The sequence below is a fragment of the Tursiops truncatus genome, chromosome 2 (genome assembly GCF_011762595.2).
Source record: "Tursiops truncatus isolate mTurTru1 chromosome 2, mTurTru1.mat.Y, whole genome shotgun sequence".
NCBI classification, from domain to species: domain Eukaryota; kingdom Metazoa; phylum Chordata; class Mammalia; order Artiodactyla; family Delphinidae; genus Tursiops; species Tursiops truncatus.
In genome coordinates, this window is record NC_047035.1 from 171717904 (window position 1) to 171731079 (window position 13176).

Here is a 13176-nt window from a genome sequence, read left to right on the forward strand (position 1 = left end):
CAGAATAGATCCTTAATAAACATCCATGGTGGGCTGAAACAGCAAATTGCCACTCCAGCGACAACAGTCTTAATATTGAGAAAAGACTTGCAGAACTTGTGGTTGGTCCCCGCCCACACATAACCAGTACACACACACGTTATTTTTCAAATTCATTTTCTTTTATTGGATATTATTATTATCATAGTCTGTTTAGAACAACACCACCAAAATAATGTAAGTTTCTTAAAAGTCATATTGATACTCTCCATAAATATAAGTCTCTCTGGAGTAATATTTAGAAACCACTGTAAAATAAATTAGATTTTTTTTCCTTTGAGGCCAACCATGTTTTCATCTGTGTGCAAATAAAAAAAATATTGATTTTTTTTCTCTTTCTTTTACTAAGAAGAATTCTTTAAAATACACTAGGCAAACTGCTTACGTGCTGCAGAAAGCCAGATGTCTTAGGGCACTGAAATAGAAAAATTAGTACTGTGTCTCATAACTTAAGGCTATCTGAAGGGAAAACTGATGAACGTTGTGATTCGGAAACTTGGGGCTAGCTAATTATACTCTGCTTAACATCAGGGATGCCTCCAGCTCCCACTTAATATTATTGGTATAAATGTCTTTTCCTACTAGATTGCTGCCTCAGAGCCACACTTCACTGCCATGTATTAAAATTACTGGTATAAATATATTTTTCTTTACTAGATTATAAATTCCTTGAAGGTTGTATTCCCGAAAGTTATTGAAGTTTATAGATGGGTTTTTCCTCACTAGACTTTAAGTTCCTGGAGGACAGGAACTGTCCTTCACGTATCTTCCACCAGCTCTTACCGTAGATCTTTGCACAGAGCATTCACTCAACAAATGTGAAATTCATCTTGCCCCTTGGCTACTACTCTGTCTGACTTCCTTTCTTTGCTAAAGGACACTGCACCCTCTTCCCAATTTAGAACCTTGTGTGAACTGTAACGGAGGTTCAGCACCTGTAGCAGAGATCCAAAGTAACAGTATTTGAAAGAGTCTAGGTGTAAGCTTCCCAAGACTTACTCCTCGGGGTAGCCCTACCTGGAGCAGGTGACGCTGGGATACTGTGTATGGTTGTGCAGGATACTCATTTTTCCTGATGTCTGTTGCACCACTCTATGGGGTCATATTCACACTGTGGTCTCTGCGACGTGTACCCACTAATGTCACGTCCAACTGCACAGTTGTATCCAGCGGCCCTATGGCTGCTCCATGATGGGAGAGATCCATGTTCCTTTTTCCTATTGCTCTGCTATTCCTAGGGAGTTCCAAGATGCATCGTGCTCCAAAACGGACGGCTGCCACTGCGTCCACACTCCAGTAAGAGCATGCTTCCTGGAAGCCGCATGTGCCACTTCTCATCACATGCTAGTGTGACTAGAACTTAGTCATACAGGCTCACCTAGCTGTAAGAGACCCTGGGCAATACCCTTATTCTCAGTGGCAAGTTGTAAGTCAAGGGTTCAATTACCATAAAAGAGAACAGATTTGGGAGATGGCTACAAGCCTCCATCACAAGCCAGTATGTCCCCTTTTGTTTTGTCACCTACATTTTTAGTTCTGCAATCTTTTTCCCAGCTCTCGTTCTCCTCTGTTCCTGATAACCAGGAATACTTCATTGGCTGCTTTAGTTTCTGCAGTATCATCGGTGAAAAACGACAGCTTTGTCTCCTTCTTCCTCATACTTTTACTCCCCTTATTCTACTAGGCAGGACCTCCAGAACAAAGCTGAATTGAAGATGTAATAGCGGACGTACGTGTCCTGTTACAAGAAGGAAAACATTCACTAGATCACCCTTCAGTATGTCTGCTGTAGGCTCTTTGTAGGTACTAGGTATTGGATTAAGAAAATCCCTCTTTTTCTCAATTTAAAGTACAGGGTAGCTCTAACCAAGAGTTTTTGAGAGATGAAGTATCTTTGGGACCTCCAGCATCCCCTTTCTAATTCCTCTGAGATTTCTTCAGATGCTTAGAGACTCAATGTTCTTCTGTTCTAGCCTTCCTACCAAACAAACTCTGGCTTTCAGTCATAAGGGTATACATTTAAGATGTCTTATCTCTATCCACCTAACAATGTTTTTGTCGTTGTTCCCTTTATTCATTCATGTACTCTCTATTTTATTTTACAAAAGATTTTAGAAGATTTATAAGGACCATACATTAAACTGGAAAAGTAGAAATAGATAGCAATTCACCTCATGGAACATCTAGCTGGTATAGAAAATCATCACTAAGGTGTAGTTAACGCAAATGTATGCAAGTCGTACACTACAGTATTATTAAATTGGACCTGTAAATTTTTCGGATGTTCTTTATAATCAGTTTTGCATTGACTATAAGAAACAATCGTATCAGTTCTTCACAGAAAGTAAAGATTTCCTAGCACTAGGATTTGGAAAAAATTCTTTAATGCTCTTCACATAGGTAATGTAGAGGATATCATCCGTACTCTGAGAGAAATGCACAAGCAGATTGCCTGTGATGGTTTATTGTTTCCGTCAAGGTAAGCAGAGGGCATTAATCCAAAGCAAAACTCACTAAACACAATTTTTCAAGCTACCCAAACGTTTTGGACTAAGTTGCCCGTTACATTCCTCCTTGTTCCACAGGGGGTAGGGCATGCAGATTTTTTGTTAGTCATAATCTTAAAATTTTCTGCAAGTAAGTTTGTAATTCTCTCAGCTAGGACTTTTTCTAATATGAGTTGTGCAGGGGATGTTTCAGTTGTAATTAATTTCTGGCAAAGGCTTCCTGCGACTGCTTAAAGATGGACATAAATGATTTGTCACTCTCCCCATTAGGAGGTGGCTTCATGTCCCCTCCCCCTGACTCTGGGCTGGCCCTAGGTCTGCCTGAACAACAGAATGGGCTGCAAGTGATGCTGGACCAGTTCTCAGTCTCACCTTTATGAAAACAGCGTCCCCTCCTTGCTCTGGGTACGCAGTCTCTCTGCACCCAGCTACCCTGGAGAAGCCAAGGCCAGACAGAACGTCCGTATCCAGGAAAGCCAGTGAAGAGCCCCGGCTCAGCTCCCAGGTGACAGCCACGCGTGCAAGTCATCATGGATGCCCTGACCCAGTTGAGTCCCCAGGTGACTCCAGCCTCGGCTGATATCACATGAAGAAACCGCCCAGCTGAGCCCAGTCAACTCAGGCCGGTGGGAGAGTAAAATGACTTGTTTTAAGCCACTACGTTTTGGGTGGTTTCTTTTTTTCTTTCTTTTTTGGCCATGCTGCAAAGCTTGCTGGATCTCAGTTCCCTGATCAGGGATTGAACCCGGGCCCTCGGCAGTGAAAGTGCTGAGTCCTAACCACTGGACTGCCAGGGAAGTCCTGGGGTGGTTTCTTCACTCAGTAATATACAATAAAAATGCTTCTCATCCACATTTCAATTCACAGCACGCAGTCTTGCTTCAGCCACTCACATACCCACGAACCTGTTCTGGTAAAGTTCATAATTTAACAAATCATTGGGAAACACGATAGACACTTCCCATTCTCGCCTTACTGAAATTCCTGCTGCATTTCACTACTGACCACTCCCTGTTAAAAAAAAAAAAAAAAAAAACATGGGTAATACTTTCACGTGGCTCACAAACTAGAAAGTTTAAAATTGTCACCAGCAAGAAGTCTCCTCTCAGGTTTTTTCCACACCTGGCCAGTTCCACCCCCATCTCTGTCGCCAATGGGTAAAAACCATCTGTATTTTATTAGATATCTTTCTAGAGTTTCTGTATATACATACAAATATATGATGTTTCTCCTCTTCCCACTTTTTAAACAAAACATGCACCTTACACACACTAGTCCACCCCCTTGCTTTTTCCCACATTAGCAAAATATCTTGGGGATTTTTACATGGAGGGAACTCGATTTTTAAATCATATTCTTTAAGAAAAAAGAAAATCTTCTACCATATGGCTATTTCTAGATTAAAATTCTGTTTGGGCTTCCCTGGTGGTGCAGTGGTTGAGCGTCCGTCTGCCAATGCAGGGGACACGGGTTCGTGCCCCGGTCTGGGAAGATCCCACATGCAGCGGAGCGGCTGGGCCCGTGAGCCATGGCCGCTGAGCCTGCGCGTCCGGAGCCTGTGCTCCACAACGGGAGAGGCCACGACAGTGAGAGGCCTGCGTACCTCAAAAAAAAAAAAAAAATTCTGTTTGTCCCACTAAAGGATTTCTAGACCGCCTACACAAAGGTAAGAGATTTTAGAACCTAGGTGGCTCCTTCCTCTCTAGATACATAAATGCCCCCCCAAAACACCATTTCTAACAGAGGCCTGCCCTTACAAGGGGAAAAAATAAGCAAAATTAGATCATAATGGATTTTTCCTATTTCATCTCGTAGGGTACGGCGTTTTTGATTGTCATGTAGGTACCTGACCTTAAGCTTCTGATAGCTGAAGCATCTACTTCAAAGTCATCTATCTCGAATACACACAGTGTCAGAAACACGACTGGACGAAGTCAGGCCCCCCTGCATCCGTGAAGTTCCCCTTTTCGAAAGCCCTGGGTGACCTAGATAACTGAGCACTTGAGTGACCTCGCTTTTCCCTCCTGTAAAGGCAGAACCCAAGTTTGCTCCCTTTCTCTCCCCACGACCTTGCCGTGTGGCCCTGGGATGTGTCCTTGTGACCCTCCAGGACCTGAGTCATGAATCTTGTTTTGCCAAAGTTCCCTGATGGCTGTTGAGGTGCCTTTGGTAACCATAACGAGAACCACGAGGGCTGGGCTGGCCACACCATCACAAGATGGGCTGCAGCCAGTGGAGTGTCTGTGGGGCTCCCACAGGTGGCACGGGCCAAGGTGAGTGCCCCGGGCATTTCTGGGCCACAGCATTGCCACTGATGGGCTGAGACACGAAACACACCTCCACCAAACACATATTCCAATCTCAGAGTGAAAACAGACCCATGCTTGTACTGGAAGAGACACGGAGACAAATATAGAGGAAAGAATGGGAACCGCAACACACAAATCACCTCCGCGTGTGACGAGGCCAAGAGTCTCTTCCTCTGTCTCACGACAGTATCGTAGATTCAGACCACGCGGAAATGAAACGTTCCCCTGACACTGACGCAGGCCGCACCCCGCTTCGGTGAGAAGAAGGAAGATCTTGTTCAGTGAATGCTGTTACAAGTTGAGGTTCATGCGGGTCAAAGCACAATGATTAGATTCTTACCCTACCCTACAGCAGAACACTCAAAATTTCAAATGGAAAGGAAGTTACACAGGCCGAAGAAGAATAAGAAATTGTACTTAAGGTTTTGAGATGTCTAGGTCTTTTTAAGCAAAACATAAAACCAGGGAAAATATTGGCAGATTTTGTACATAAAAACTGAAATCTCCTATAAGACAGAAGCCATCATAAACAAGTTAACTATGAGCACACCATAGACAGAAACACACGTGACAAAGAATGCGTGTAAATAACATACATGCTGTCCCATACCAATAAAAAAGACTAACAATTCAAGAGAAGAGTGGGCAAACAATAGGGAAGGGCAATTCACAGAAAAAAATACAAATAACCAATAAAGATCTGAAGATACGTTCAACTGAAATAATCAAGTAAATATAAAAGGGAAAAAAATGAAAAGATTTACACTGTTTAGTGTAAGAATATGAAGAAATATGTGCTCCCATACCTTGCTGTTGGGATTAAACTGACATAGGTTTTTTGGAGCACGATTCAGTAGTATCCATCAGAATTTAAAACGGGTGTCCTCTTTAACCTAACAATTTTACACCTAGGAATCTCTCTCACATGTGTACATCCGTAAAAAGGTCTAAAAGTACTTGGGGCTGTTCCCTAACCTCTCTGAGCCTGACCCTTCGATGGTAAAATATTTATTATAATATGTGTACCTCATTTGCTTGTTAAGTGAGATAAATTAACACATGGCCTGGTACACAATAAATGTCAGTAAATGTTATATATTGATACTACGATTGTCAGCATTACCGTCTCATGTTATTTTCGTGTCCCTATCAATGATTATAGATTATGGACAAAAATGTCCATCGATGGAGAAATACATATTAAGAAGTAGCATGCATACATACATATGTACACACGTGAAATCTCCAAGACATGCAAGCAAAATAATACATGTTTAGATTATTTCCATTTATGTAACAATTTGTGTGTGTGTGTGTGTGTGTGTAAAGGGGAAGAGAAAGAATAAATGTGTGTTTTTTAAGGGTCTAAAAAGATACCAAATTGTTATTAATGCCTGAAGTATTGGAACAAAGGGAAAAAGTGAAGAGAAACTTACACTTTTTTACTCTAGGTCATTCTGTATTGTTTGAATTTTGACCTTTCTGAACAGCCAGTAGAAGCTGCAATGTTCCCTCCAAAGCCCGTGAACTTGAGTCATCTGAAACCATAACAGTTGGACCATATGCCTTCGGTCAACTCTGACCAATGTGGTCACCTAGCTCTTCAGATTAGACACGAGAGAAGATGATTTACCATCTAGATTTTGCACACCATTTAGGATGTCAGAGATTTATATCTAATTTTTTAAAATGGGGACTTATGATGAGCTTAAGGTTTTTGGAGAATCATCTTATTGCTAACAATGGCAGATTAACGAGGCGTTTCGGAGCAAAATTATTTCATCCCATTCTGATCAAGGAACTCTTCATTTGAGAAACCTGTAACACTTTTATATTCTTTTATTAATACAAGTTATTAATAATACGCTGACATAATAGAATTCTCTAAAAAGATCTTCTGTTGTAAAGATAGTTCTTTCAGCCCAGGGACTCCTGTCAGTGAATCAAAGCCCGCGCCCCACTCCTGTGAGCACTGCCAGGGGGCCAGGCTGGCTGGAAAATATCTCACTACAGCTTCTGCCTTATTTGAAATATTCACTTTCAAAAGGCTTGTCAATCGGGATACCACTTATATCCTAAAAGAGACCAACGCCTAGGTAGCTCCTCTCCACTGTTCCCCTACTAAATGAAATTATAGCTTTCTCCTTCTAATTCAAGATAAGAAAAATAGCTAAATCGAAGCCATCGTTCAAATCGATAAAAACAGAAAAAGTATAGGAAAAGAAAATTCCACCAAAACAATTCTCTGGAAGTGATATTAAATTCTACCCCAGAAGTAAATGGGTTTGATATGACTTCAGAAATTTCACCTGGCACAATATAGTTGTTACAAAACCATTAAAAGCAAATTGTCATTAACTGATTACGTCTATTTGCCAAGCTCTGTGCTACACGGTTATGGATGTTATCTCATTTGCAACTCAGACAATTCCTTACCCCATTTTATGGATGAGGACTCAGAATCTTCAGAAAATTAAGTACTTCCCCCCAAATCTAGCACAGGTCTCGCTCCCAGGTCCCAGTTCTTAGCTGTTACAAGTGTCACCATTCTTTCACTGAAAGTGGCTGATGAATTTAAAAATACCTGCCATCAGAATCTAGTAAAAATAACCTACAGTATTGTTTATAATTTTATTTTGTTAATATTTGTCAAGAAATAAATCTATGTACATTTTACCCCTAAAGAAATATTTATAGCTTTAAATTAATCCATTTCATTCACTACAAGGCTAGAATTAGTACTAAAACAACTCAGCCTTAATTTCATAAAAGTTTAAAATGAATGTGGCAATGACTTCTTTTCTTCTTTTAATGTTTACTGAATGAAACACGTATTTTAAAATAAGCAGACTCCGCTACTATATATAAAATAGATAACCAACAAGGACCTACAGCACAAGGAACTATACTCAATACTTTGTAATAATCTATAAGGGAAAAGAATCTGACAAAGATATATATATCTGAATCACTGTGCTATACACCTGAAACTAACACAACATTGTAAATCAACTATACTTCAATAAAAAATTAATTAAAAAATTTTTTAATTAAAAAAATAAGCAAACTCGAGTGTTCACAAGGTATATATGCATCTAAAATATTTTTAAACACTTCTTCAGGGCTTCCCTGGTGGCGCAGTGGTTGGAAGTCTGCCTGCTGATGCAGGGGATACGGGTTCGTGCCCCGGTCCGGGAAGATCCCACATGCCGTGGAGTGGCTAGGCCCGTGAGCCATGGCTGCTGAGCCTGCGCGTCCGGAGCCTGTGCTCCGCAACGGGAGAGGCCACAACAGTGAGAGGCCCGCGTACCGCAAAAAAACCAAAAACACCCCCAAAAAAACCCACTTCTTCAAAAACTATCTGAATGCATTTACATAAAGCAGATAATTCCATAAGCATAATAATAATTAGGAACTTTTCAGAGCCAAAAATGCTTCGTAACTATGAACATGTACAGCCTGTGAGATAACCAACATTCTTAAAACCTGTTTTTATTTTTTTATTTTATTATTTTATTTTATTTTTTTTGCGGTACGCGGGCCTCTCACTGTTGTGGCCTCTCCCTTGGCGGAGCACAGGCTCCAGACACGCAGGCTCAGCGGCCATGGCTCACAGGCCCAGCTGCTCCGCAGCACGTGGGATCTTCCCGGACCGGGGCACGAACCCGTGTCGCCTGCATTGGCAGGCGGACTCTCAACCACTGCGCCACCAGGGAAGCCCAAAACCTGTTTTTAAAGGTCTTTTTCACTAGCTATGCTCATACCTAACTTTTGCTATCACACTGTTAGTTCATACTACCTAGTACAGATAGTATCAACTCTTCTGCAAAAAAAAAAAAAAAAAATCCTCAAATTTTGAACTTCCTGAAATTTTAATTTCCATTTTTAAAATGTGATACATTTTTTAAAAATTTATTTATTTGTTTTTAGTTTTGGCTGTATTGGGTCTTCGTTGCTGTGCGAGGGCTTTCTCTAGTTCCAGAGAGCAGGGGCCACTCCTTGTTGCGGTGCATGGGCTTCTCATTGCGGTAGCTTCTCTTGTTGCGGAGCACGGGCTCTAGGCACACGGGCTCAGTAGCTGTGGTACTTGGGCTCAGTAGTTGCGGCTCACGGGCTCTAGAGCACAGGCTCAGTAGTTGTGGCGCAAGGGCCCAGTTGCTCTGCAGCATGTGGGATCTCCCCGGGCCAGGGCTCGAACCCATGTCCCCTGCACTGGCAGAAGGATTCTTAACCACTGCACCACTAGGGAAGCCCCTAAAATGTGATACATTTTTAATGCTACAAAATCAGTTTCTATATAAATTATCCCATATATGTTGATTTTGGAACTGAAACAAAAAAGTAATACCTAATCTTAGAGCAAATGCTTATGCATATAAGTCACAAAGTTGTAGCTTTGAAAAAAAAATTTGATGCTCAAATATCAACATTCTCCCAGCTGAAAACTAAGTCATTTTTTTCTTCTTGAGCACATTTAATGTAAATTAATCTTTCCATTTCCTCAGTTCTTAAGATTAATTTCTGTTGTAAAGGTTTTAATAAAGTTCAGTTAGAGTATACTCAATAAAACTAGCTTCTGAACACACACATCTAACCACAAATCTATTTTAGTCAACTGATGATTAAGTCATAAATCACTCAGGCAAAGTATAATTACTTTCTGTTGTGCATATTTCTCAAAAACAGGAACATATACGTTTTTCACAATCTTGAATATATTCCTAAGAGGCGTGCGTGTGTGTGTGTGTGTGTGTGTGTTTAGGTTATTGACCAAAAAAGAAAAGACTAGAAGTTCTGTTCAATAAACAATACTATTGAACTAAAATCATTTAGCATATTTTTTTTTTTTTTTTTTTTTTTTTTGCAGTACGCGGGCCTCTCACTTCTGTGGCCTCTCCTGTTGCGGAGCACAGGCTCCGGACGCGCAGGCTCAGCGGCCATGGCTCACGGGCCCAGCCGCTCCGCGGCATGTGGGATCTTCCCGGACCGGGGCACGAACCCGTGTCCCCTGCATCGGCAGGCGGACTCTGAACCACTGCGCCACCAGGGAAGCCCTAGCATAGTTTTTAACTACTGAAACTATGATGTCCATTTATTTCATATCATTAAATTCAGTACAAGAAAAAAACCTGATTATTGCTCTGGATTTTACTACTGTTCTCTGTCTTACTGCCCTACACTACTTAAGTGAATGGACAGACCAATTACATGGCTATAAAACAACATATGCTTTAAAGAGCACATAAAAAATATCTTACTACCTCACCCTATGCAAATATCGAGTTTTTCATTTGTATAAACTTAAAGCTATGGTGTTCATTTTGGTTAGAGATAATAGAACATGGAATGCTGATTTTTTTCTGTTTTATTAAGTACACGGAATATGGCATTTGTAAGAAGTCATCTCCCTCCGCCCCAATATTTCTCTGTGGCAGTGTTTCTTAAAGGGGTGGTGGAAACTCAACTGCCTGCATCAAACTACCCAGCACCTTGCTAGGAATGTAGATTCCTCAGCCCTACAGCCACTGACGCAAAGCCTCCAAGGGAGGGACTCTGGGGTCCTAGGATCACTCTTATAAAAGCTGTGATCTGAAACCCATTTTTCTAGTCTTTATCCTAAAAAGTAAAACCCACAAAGTGTTAAGTGGATTTAAGAACAACTGCATTTAAAAATATAGGGGTAAGACACTATCCTAAACCAAAAAATAATATGTATTTTTATTTTTCTATTGGAGTATAGTTGATTTACAGTGTTGTGTTAGTTTCAGGTGTACAGCAAAGTGATGCAGTTATACATACACATATATCCACTGTTTTAGATTCTTTTCCCATATAGGCATTACAGGGTATTGGGTCTTCGTTGCTGCGCGCAGGTTTTCTCTAGTTGCGTCAAGCAGGGGCTATTCTTCGTTGCAGTGCATGGGTTTCTCACTGCGGTGGCTTCTCTTGTTGCGGAGCACAGGCTCCAGGCGTGCGGGCTTCAGTAGTCGTGGCGCACGAGTTTAGCTGCTCTGCGGCATGTGGGATCCTCCTGGACCAGGGCTCGAACCCGTGTCCTCTGCACTGGCAGGCAGATTCTTTAACCACTGCACCACCAGGGAAGCCCTCAAGGTCTATTTGATTGAAGCCTGACTTGCCTACTCAAAGGAACGCTTTTGGGAGATTTTCAAAAGAAAATGTTGTCACAGCAGACAAGTGCAAAGGACTTTCAAATACTCTCTTTTTAAAATGAAACTACCATTTAAGCACTTTATTTTCTACACAAAAGACAGCTTAGAATTTGTTGAAACAAAAGATCCTGAAGATAAACTAAATCTAGGGGCTTCCCTGGTGGCGCAGTGGTTGAGAATCTGCCTGCTAATGCAGAGGACACAGGTTCGAGCCCTGGTCTGGGAGGATCCCACATGCCGCGGAGCAACTAGGCCCGTGAGCCACAACTACTGAGCCTGCGCGTCTGGAGCCTGTGCTCCACAACGAGAGGTCATGATAGTGAGAGGCCCGCGCACCGCGATGAAGAGTGGCCCCCGCTTGCCACAACTAGAGAAAGCCCTCGCACAGAAACGAAGACCCAATACAGCAAAAATAAATTAATTAACTAATAAACTCCAACTCCCAACATCTTCTTTAAAAAAAAAAAAGATAAACTAAGTCTAAAGTTTCGGCATGCACTGAGTATATTAATATAGTCCCTGAATAGTTTGACGTATTTCATTTTTATTAAAGTTGATCACAATTCCTACTTCAAGATATTCCATCACTTAAGGGAAAAGAAAAGAATTACAGCTGCTGGTAGGGAGTACAAGTTGAATTAATGCAAATTTTAGGAAAAGGATTGAAAATATTTTTCATAAGACAGGAATCTAACAAGATAAATATGTGAGCTTCTTATACTATATTACCAAAAGGAAAAAGTCCCTGAAAATTTCTTCCGTATAAAAATTCAAGATGAAAACGATCAAAGCCATGTAAACGCAGAATGAACATCAGCGTTTTTGAGAATTAGTAACCTAATCCTGCAAAGGAAATATTAAAAATGTAACATAATAAGAGAAATAGCACCTTCTTAAAAATCAAGTTATCTAAAATGTAAGTTTGCAAAACTATTCTGCACTACAAATCTTCACATGAAATCATTTGAAAAGGAGGTAGTAACACAAAACAAGCAATTCTGAAAAGTTACATGCTGATTGTAAATGCAAAGAATACAGAATAATTAAAGCCAAAATGACACCTACATATCTACAGCAGGCCCAAAGTTCCCTTTCTTTTAAAGTCACACATTTAATAGTGTCTCTAAAACAGGCCAGCAAAGCAGCTTACCTTAATATAAGGGGGAAAATTTTAAGGACATTTTTAAGAATTAAAACATTTTTAGAACTAAAGCATTAGTAGATTATCTTCAGTGTATCTTTCTATTCAACCCATGGACAGAAGCTTTACCATAAGATTTTTGCTATTCAATGGAATTCAGAATAAACTGAGTCTATTTCAGATCATACCCTAAAACGTTTTGTTACCTAAGTACCACAAAGGGATTGTCACAAGATGATTTTTTATTAGATGATTCCACGGTATAGAGCAGCCTTTTTCAGCCAGAGTTCTGAATGTAACAGACACAGTGTTACCATCAGATTCAATGTTACTATGTTTTTTTACAAGTGAGGCCAAGTATATATACATTCTTTCTAATCCCTTAAAATCCTTACAATTGAAAAGCTTGACCTTGAGTAGTTAATTCAAATAAAAATAAACTTGCTTAGGAGTATAATTTCAGTGGCCTAAACATATTTCCAAAGAATATTTTCCAACTGTGACACATACTTGAATATTTTGGGCTTTTTATATGACTACTTTATCTAGATCAAAAGATTTACCATAGCAAGCTATGTCTATGTTTCCAAAAATTGTTATTAATCAAAAATGCTACCTTATAACTTAAGAGAAATAGACCTTGGGTTCAAGAAATGCTAATACATTATTAACAGTTATTATAATTCTGTATTTAGTTTCATTTATAAATATCACTGGCAGGCATCATAATATTAAATCATTAAACTAATTTCTAAATATTGATTTCAAAAGCTTTGAACATATGTTGCAAAAAAAATTTAGTAGAACTTATTTTTAGTTTAAAAACTAACAAAAGTTGTTTTTCCAGGTAATACACCCAATTATTTGTTTTTATGATCATCACCTACCCAGGAGTTGATAATAAACACTTGCATAGTTCTTGGAGAAAACGGACCTGGCACAATCTGAAGGCAAATATTGGCAAATACCACATGTCCCAAGTTATAGTTGAAGAAATAACACCATCCGCG

At 40.1% G+C, this 13176-nt stretch overlaps 1 long non-coding RNA gene across 1 annotated transcript; it reads right to left on the reverse strand.

The window, feature by feature from the left end:
* Window positions 1–682: 682 nt before the first annotated feature.
* LOC141278118 (uncharacterized) lies at window positions 683–7933 on the reverse strand. Its single transcript, XR_012330441.1, has 2 exons — window positions 4996–7933; window positions 683–3557 (listed from the first exon to the last, which is right to left on the reverse strand). It is a non-coding gene; the product is annotated as an uncharacterized lncRNA (long non-coding RNA).
* Window positions 7934–13176: the final 5243 nt, after the last annotated feature.